Below are 9,155 nucleotides of genomic sequence, written 5' to 3' on the forward strand. Positions count from 1 at the left end.
CTCTTTGTTTAAACACTTTACACTGTGTATATTCCTATTTGGCTCTAGGTCTTAGTCCATTAGATGGCATTGTTACTGTGATAGCTGATGGAAAAAAACAAGATAGATTTCTAAACTCTGCAAACTAACATAGACATTTTACTTCTCAAATTATAGCTTCATTAATAGGGGTTTTCATCCACACCAAGAAAAGCAGCTCCAGTTTTTCCTTTAAAAAATGAAAAGAAATGGTTAAATAAGAAATTCATTGCTTGTGCAGTAGCAGCAGGAGCATAGGTCATTCCTGGATGTGCCTCAAACTAGGCTCAGCAGTCTGCTAGGGCTAGTGCGTCTAGGATAACTCTGCTGGTTCAGAGTCCACATGCAAGTCAAGCTCCATCTGGTTGAAAATGCACACAATAGTTACAGGGAGATGAGAAGGGATGCCTAGACAGCCATCCCAGCCACCAGTTCTTGTAGTGTCAAGAGTTCTCACCCTGAGCTTCTTTCCACCTATGGGCTTATCTATACTGGCTCATTTGCAGCAACACACAGGAGACGCAGCACTGGCCAGCCATCTAGACTTAGGCGCTATGCCTGGATCTGTGAGACACTAGGGGAGTATCTTTCTTTCTGTGGCTCATGTGTCTTGGAGGCAAGACTTATGAAGAACTCAGGATTCCTCTCCATGGAGCCTCCCTATCATTGCTTTACATTTGACCTATCCTGCTGCACTTGCTCTCTGGGATCTGAAACCAGAATCAGGGATTATTTGGCTGGGAGTGAAGGCTTCAGTATCTCAGAATCTTCATTCTCCCTAGGTTCAGAGAAGATTAAGTAGTAACTTCAGGCATGCTGCTGCCAGACCTAGAAACTGTTTTACACCTACTCTAAAAGAAGGAAAAACCGTCTGTCTTTTCCTGGTCCACTTCCAAGCTTCCCTGAAATTCCCTTTGGCCTCTGAGGTACATTTAATAAATCTATTCTCCAAGTAAACTGTGGCCTAGACTCTCCACTGTACACAAATCCCAGCATAAGGGCACCCATCATTTTGTCACTCTCAGGATTGATTCTGAGTCTCATGACAAGGCAATGCCTGTGAATTGTCTGTGAAGTGGTCTCCCTTTCTCAGCATCTTTAATATATTGATGTGTTGATGGAATGAGTTAGGGAGGTTGAACAACCCTCTTCCACCCATATTTCTGGGTAAGTCTGGATGCATCTTTTTCCCTGGAGAACAGCTCATGCATCTAGACTCAGGTGCAACAGCTTCTAGATTTAGGAAAAATGGGCTTCTACCCAAGACCTAGTCTGGGATGGAGCACATGCAGAATGCACATTACAAATTGCCTTGACATTAACACCTGTGCAAGGGATTGGGAAGAATTAGGATTAGTTGAGTTTTGCTGCAGGCCCATCAGTCTCAGCTGACCCATGCTAACCTTCAGAGTTGAAAGGAACCTTTTGGGATTATAGCAAATTAATTGGGCAAAGTCAAAGTGATCGGTCATCTGTTAATGCAGGCAGCTGCCTCAGAAAGGGTGTGACTTTGGCAAGTCAGCTGTGCAAATGAGGAGTTCCCAGAGGGGATGACAACTGAAAAGGCATCATGGAAGAAGCATAAGTACTAAGCATGTTTGTATCATTCACAATCTTTCCCCAATCTTGGTGAACAGAATAGGGCTTTCCACACCAGACCATTGATCTCTCTTCCCTTTTTCATGTGTTATCCCATGTCTTTTGTTTTCTCCTTCTTTGGACTCCTCACAACCCCTCATGTAGTTAATCCTGGGTAGACATGAGCCCTGGGTCATGCCCTGAGTCCTACTGTCCTTTCATCTTTCAGCATTCCACCCTACTGTATGGAAGGTGCCAGCTTGAGTGGGCGTGTTGTCAGATGAAGGTCCCAATCACCAGTTGCCCATAGCTGCAGCCGTGTGAATCACCCAAATAGTTTCTGGAGAGGAAATAGCTTCTGTTCAAATTTAATGCAAGATTTGATGCAGATTTGTTGTTCTACTTGTTCAGTCATTTTGACTATGACAGCTACACAGTACACATTACACAGTAGACAGTACACAAACTCAATGTTTCTCCTGCTTCCACTGACTAGTACGCTGAAGTCATCATTGTTTACACATGTGCATTCCTGTCCACTCTCCTTGGCTGCCAGGTTACATCAATGTGGAGCAAACCTTTCTCATTATATAACAATGGCTGGATGTTTTCTAGACAGTGGTATTAAGTACGTTTACAATATTGTGCAACCATCATCACTATACATCCTAAAACTTTCTCACCATCATATATTGAAACTATACACACATTAAACAATGAATTCCCATTCACCCCTCCCCACTCCCTGGTAACCTCTATCTTATTTTCTGTATCTATAAATTTGCTTGTTTTAGGTAACTCATATAAGTAGAAGTATACAGTATTTTGTCTTTAGTATCTGACTATTCTAATAGAAAAATGTTTTTAAGATCTGTCCATGTTGTACAGTGTATAAGAAATTCATTATTTTATGGCCATATAACATCCCATCGTTTGTACAGTACACATTTTCTTTATTCATTCATGGGCTATTTTAACTTTTGAGCTATTTGGTAAATAGCATCGCTGTAAATTGGTGTTCAGGTATCAGTTTGTATATCTGCTTTCATTAATTTTGGTCATAAGCCTAGGAGGGGAATTGCTGAATCCTATGGAAAATCTATGTTAAATATGTTACTATGTCATTCTATTTTTCAAAGTGGCTGTATTTTACACTCCCACAAGCAATATACAAATAAAGGTTCCATTTAAGAACATTTTGTCCAGCACATTATTTTCCGAGTTTTTCTTTGTTTTATTTTATTTTATTTTTATTGTTGTTCAAGTACCCTTGTCTGTATTTTCCCCCTAGCACTCCCCTCCATGTATTGTTTTAGAAAATAGCCATCCCAGTGGGCGTGAAGTGGTATTTCACTGTTGTTTTGATTTGCATTTTCCTAATGACTATGATGTGTGAGCATTAGCCATTTGTACATGTTCTTTGGAGAAATGTCTTCAAATCCTCCCTTGTTATTAAATAGGGTTGTTTGTTTTTCATCATTGAGTTGTAGGTGTATTTAGGTCTCTGTGTATCAATTTATGATCAGACATATTTGCAAATAATCTCTCTCATTCTGTGGATTATCTTTTCACTTTCTGGATAGTATCCTTTGCACAAAAGTTGTTCATTTTCATGGGGTTTGATGTTTCTGTTTTTTCTACTATGGCCCTATGGTTTTGGTTTCATATTTATAAAACCATTGCCAAATCCTGGGTCATAAAGCTTTTCCCTTGTTTCCTACTAAGAGTTCAGTAGTTTTATCTCTTTCATTTAAGTCTGATCCACTTATAGTTTATTTTTGCATATATGTAAGGTAAGAGTCCAACTGCATTTTGTTGCATGTGGACATCCAGTCTTCCTAGTGCTTTTTGTTAAAATACCATCATTTGCCACGTTGAATAGTCTTGGTATCTATGTCAACAGTCTTTGACCATACACACAAAGATTTGCTTTGGGGATCTCTATTCTATTTTATTGGTCTACTTGTCTGGCCTTATGGCAGTAAAACACTGTTTTGATTAATATAACTTTTATTACTGCAATAAATTTTGAATTAGAAATTGTGAGTCCTCCAACTTTGGTCTTTTTCAAGATTTTTATTTTATCTATTTGAAGTCCCTCGATAATTCAATATAAATTTTAGGATAATTGTTCAATTTCTGAAAAATGTTATTGAGATTGCAGCAGAGATTGCATTGAATCTGTAGATAACCTTGGTAGTATTCTAAGCTTACCAAATTATCTTCCAATCCATCATTATGTTTCTCCAGTGACATATACATTTAAAGTTTTAGCAATGTATTGGTGTTGTCATTGTACAAGTTTTTCTCTCCTTGATTAAATTTATTCATAAGTATTTTGTTCTGTTTGATGCTATTGTAAATGGAATTGTTTTCATTTTTCTTTGGGGATTTTCACTGTTTGTATATAGAAATGCAATTGATTTTTGTATGTTGATTTTGTATTCTGAAACTTTGCTGATGATATTTATTAACACCAATGTTTTTTGGTGGGGGAATGGTGAACCTTTAGGGGTTTTTACATGTAAGATTATATCATCCAAGAGAGAGAATTTCATTTTTTTATTTTTTATTGAATTTATTGGGGTGACATTGGTTAATATTGTAGAATTATATAAACTTCAGGGATATACTTCTATAATACACCACTCTGTATTTTGTATTGTGTGGTCACTACCCAAAGTCAAGTCTCCTTCCTTTTCAGTTTGGATACATTTTCTTAACTTTTGCTTGTCTAATTGTTCTTGCTATAGCTTCCTATACTATATTCAATAGAAAACAAAAGCAGTATTCTTGTATTTCCCTCAATCTAAAAGGGAAAGATTTTAGTCTTTTACCATAAATATGTTAATAGTGCATTTTTATACATAGCCTTCATCATAATGAGAACTTTGCTCTATTCACAATCTGAGTGTTTTGTCAAGTAAGAGTGCTGGATTTTTATCAAATGCTTTTTCTACATCAATTGACATAATTTAGTAGCTTGGCTTCTTTATTCTATTAATAGAAGAGGTCACATTGTGTGACTTGTATATGAACGTCCTTTGAATCATGGAAATAAATTCTACTTGTTGACAGGGCATAAATATTTTAATATTCTACTAAATTCAGTTTGTAAGTATTTTGTTGAGGATTTTTGCTTCAATGTTCCTCTCTTTTTTTTATTGTTGTTCAATTACAGTTTTCTGCATTTCCCCCCGCCACGACTCCATCCCCAACACAACCAAACCCAACTCCCTCCCTTGTTTCCACCCTCCCCTTTGGTTTTGTCCATGTGTCCTTCATAGTAGTTCTTGAAAACCCTTCCCTCATTGTCCCCTCCCCCCTAACTAGATTATCCTTAACCATCTAGGTTGTTCCTAATTTCAGTGTCTCTGCTTATATTTTGTTTGCTTTTTTCTTTTGGTGATTAGGTTTCACTTAAAGGTGAGATCATACTTGTCCCTCACAGCCTGGCATATTTCACTTAGCATAATGTTCTCCAGTTTCATCTATGTTGTCACAAAGGATAGGAGCTCCTTCTTTCTCTCTGCAGTATAGTATTCCATTGTGTAAATGTACCATAGTTTTTTAATTCATTCATTTACTGATGGGCACTTGGGTTGCTTCCAGAACTTGACTATTGTAAATTGTGCTGCCATGAACATTGGGGTGCAGAGGTTCTTGTGGATTGGTGTTTCAGGGCTCTTAGGATATAATCCCAGCAGTGGAATTGCTGGGCCATAAGGTAGTTCCATTTTTACTTTCTGAGGAAATTCCATACTGTTTTCCACAGTGGCTGTACCAGTCTGCATTCCCACCACAGTGCATTAGGATTCCCTTTTCTCTACATCCTCTCCAACACTTGTTTGTTGACTTGTTTCTGATGGCCATTCTGACTGGTGTGAAATGCATCTTACTGTGGTTTTAAATTTGCATCTCTCTGCTGGCTAGTGATGCTGAACATCTTTTCACATACTCTGGGCCCTCTGTATGTCCTCCTTGGAGAAGTATCTGTTCAGATCTTTTGCCCATTTTTTAATTGGATTTTTTGTCTTCCTGCAGTGGAATCATGTGTTATTTCTATATTTTGGAGATCAAATCCTTGCCTGAGGTATCATTGGCAAATACGTTTTCCCATACAGTTGGTTCTCTTTTCATTTTAATGCTGTTTTCTTTAGCCATGCAGAAGCTTTTTAGTTTGATGAGGTCCCATTTGTTTGTTCTTTCTTTTATGGCCCCTGCTGTAGGGGACATATCCGTGAAGATGTTGCTGCATAGAATGTCTAAGATTTTCCTGCCCATGTTTTTCTCTAGGACTTTTATGGTGCCAAAACTTATATTTAAGTCCTTTATCCACCTTGAATTTATTTTTGTGTATGATCTAAGTTGGTGATTGAGTTTCTTTGTGTGTGTGTGTGTGTGTGTGTGTGTGTAGCTGTCCAGATCTCCCAACACCATTTGTTGAATAGGCCACTTTGATTCCATTTTATGCTTCTTCCCCTTTTGTCAAATATTAATTGACTATAGAGACTTGGGTTTACTTCTGGGCTCCCTATTTGGTTCCATTGGTCTATGTATCTGTTTTTATGCCAGTACCAGGCTGTTTTTATTACAGTGGCCTTGTAAAACCATTTGATATCAGGTATTGTGATCCCTCCTACTTCGTTGTTCTTTCTCACAATTGCTGCAGCTATTGGGGGTTGTTTATAGTTCCATACAAATTTCTGAAATGTTTCTTCTATATCTGTGAAATATGTCATGGGTACTTTAATAGGGATTACATTGAATCTATAAATTACTTTAGATAGTATGGACATTTTGATGATGTTAACTCTTGCAATCCATGAACATAGTACATGCTTCCATTTGTGTCTTCTTTAATATCTTTTTTCAATGTTGTGTAGTTTTCTCAGTACAGATCTTTCACCTCCTTCGTTAGCTTTATTCCTAGGTAATTTGTTTACCTTGTTGCTATGTCAAATTGGATATTTTTCATGATTTCTGTTTCTGATATTTCATTGTTGGTGTACAAAAATGCCTTTGATTTCTGAATATTGAATTCGTATCCCACTGTTTTGCCAAATTCACTTATTATGTCAAGTACATTTTTGGTGGATTCTTTAGGATTTTCTATGTACATTATCATGTCATCTGCAAACAATGCCAGTTTTGCTTCCTCCTTTCCAATTTGGATGCCTTTTATTTCTTGTTCATATCTGATTGCTGTGGTTTGGACTTCCAATACTATGTTAAATAGGAGTGGTGAAAGTGGGTATCCTTGTCTTGTTCCTGATCTTAGTGGGAAAGCTCTAAGTTTTTTCCCATTGAGTATGATGTTGGCTGTAGGTCTCTCATATATGGCCTTTATTATGTTGAGGAATGCTCCATGATTTCCCACTTTGCTAAGTGTTTGTATCATAAATGGGTGTTTTATCTTATCAAATGCTTTTTCCACATCTATTGATATAATCATGTGATTTTGTCCTTCATTTTGTCTTGTGATGTATTATGTTTATTGATTTGCAAATATTGTACCATCCTTGCATCCCTGGGATGAATCCCACTTGATCATGGTGTATGATCTTTTGAACATAATGCTGGATTGGTTTCCCAAGATTTTGTTGAGGATTTTAGCATCTACATTCATCAGCCATACTGGCCTGTAGTTTCCTTTCTTCATTATGTCTTTGTCTGGTTTTGGGGTTACGATGATGCTGGCCTCATAAAAAGAGTTTGGGAGTCTTCCAACTTCTTGAATTTTTTGGAATAATCTTTGAAGGATATGGATTTAGCTCTTCATTAAATGCTTTGTAAAATTCTCCTGTAAAACTGCCTGGTCGAGGGCTTCTGTGTGGGGGATGCTTTTTGATTACTGCTTCAATTTTGTCACCTGTTATTGGTCTGTTCAGACTTTCTCTTTCTTCTTTCAGTTCTGGAAGATTATATTTTTTTAGAAATTTATCCATTTCACCTAGGTTTTCAAATTTCTTGGCATATTTTTCTTTGTAGTAATTTCTTAAAACCTTTTGTATTTCTGTGGTATAAGTTGTAATTTCTCCTTTCTCATCTGATTGTGTTTATTTGGGTCCTCTCTCTTTTTTTCTTGATGAGTCTGCTTAAGGCTTGCCAACTTTGTTTATCTTTTCAAAGAACCAACTTCTGGATTTATTGATCCTTAGAATTGTGCTTTTAGTCTCTATGTCATTTAATTCTGTTTTGATCTTGGTTATTTCCTTCCTTCTACTTGCTCTGGGATGTCTTTGTTGTTGTTCTTCAAGTTCTTATAAGCATAGGATTAGGTTGTTTCTTTAAAATGTTTCTATATTTTTAGGTAGACCTGTATTACTATAAACTTCCCTCTCAGGACTACCTTTGCAGTGTCCCATAAGTTTTGGATTATTGTGAGTTCACTTTTGTTTGTTTCCAGAAACTTTTTGATTTCTTCCTTAATTTCATTCTTCACCCATTCATTGTTTAATAGCATGGTATTCAATCTCCATAAGTTTGTCTGTTTTTGAGTTTTTTTTCTTGAGGCTGGTTCTAGTTTCAGTCCCTTCTGGTCAGAGAAAATCCTTGATATGATTTAAACTTTCTTGAATTTGCTGAGGTTTGTTTTGTGTCTTATCATGTGGTCTATCTTTGAAAATGTTCCACATGCATTTGAAAAGAATGCGTATTTTGCTTCTTTGTGATGAAAGGCTCTATACATATCAGTTAAGTCCATTTGATCTAGGGCACTGTTCAATGCCACAATATCTTTGTTGATATTTTTTGAAAGATATATCCATTTTTGACAGTGGGGTGTTAAAATCCCCTGCTATAATTGTGTTATTGTCACTATCTTTCTTGAAGTCCTCCAAGATTTTCTTTATGTATTTGGGTGCTCCTATGTTGGATGCATATATATTTACAATGTTTATGTATTCTTGATGAATTCTTCCCTTGATTAGTATGGCGTGATCTTCTGGGTCCCTTTTTATGTCTCATTTTTGAAGTCTCTTTTGTCTTATATGACTATTGGTTCCCTGGCGCTTTTTTTTTCCTATCCATTTGCCTGGAATATTTGATTCCAGCCCTTCACTTTTAGTCTGTGTATGTCTTTTGTTCTGAGTTGGGTCTCTTGTAAGCAGCCTATGTGTGGGTCATGATTTCTTATGCATTCAGCTATTCTGTCTTTTTCTTGGGCCATTTAATCCATTTACATTTAAGGTTATCAATAGGTACTTATTCATTGCCATTTTTTCGTACCTGTGTTCCTCTCTTTCTGTTTATCTTCCTCTTCTTAAAGCAGATCCTTTAGCATCTCTTGCAGAGCTGGTTTGGAGGAAGTATATTCTTTGAGGCTTTTTTTTTTTGTCTGGGATCGCTTCAATATTCTTAAGGAGTATTGTAAGTACTTTTCCTGTGTTGCTTGGTTTTGGTATCAGGGTAATACAGGCCTCATAGAATGGATTTGGCAGTTTCCTCATCTTTAATTTTTTGAAAGTTTAAGAAGTAGCCCTGGCTGGCATAGCTCAGTGGATTGAGTGCAGGCTGTGAACCAAAGTGTCGCAGGTTCGATTCCCAGTCAGGGTACA

Source organism: Phyllostomus discolor, chromosome 5 (assembly GCF_004126475.2).
Source record: "Phyllostomus discolor isolate MPI-MPIP mPhyDis1 chromosome 5, mPhyDis1.pri.v3, whole genome shotgun sequence".
Lineage (NCBI taxonomy): Eukaryota > Metazoa > Chordata > Mammalia > Chiroptera > Phyllostomidae > Phyllostomus > Phyllostomus discolor.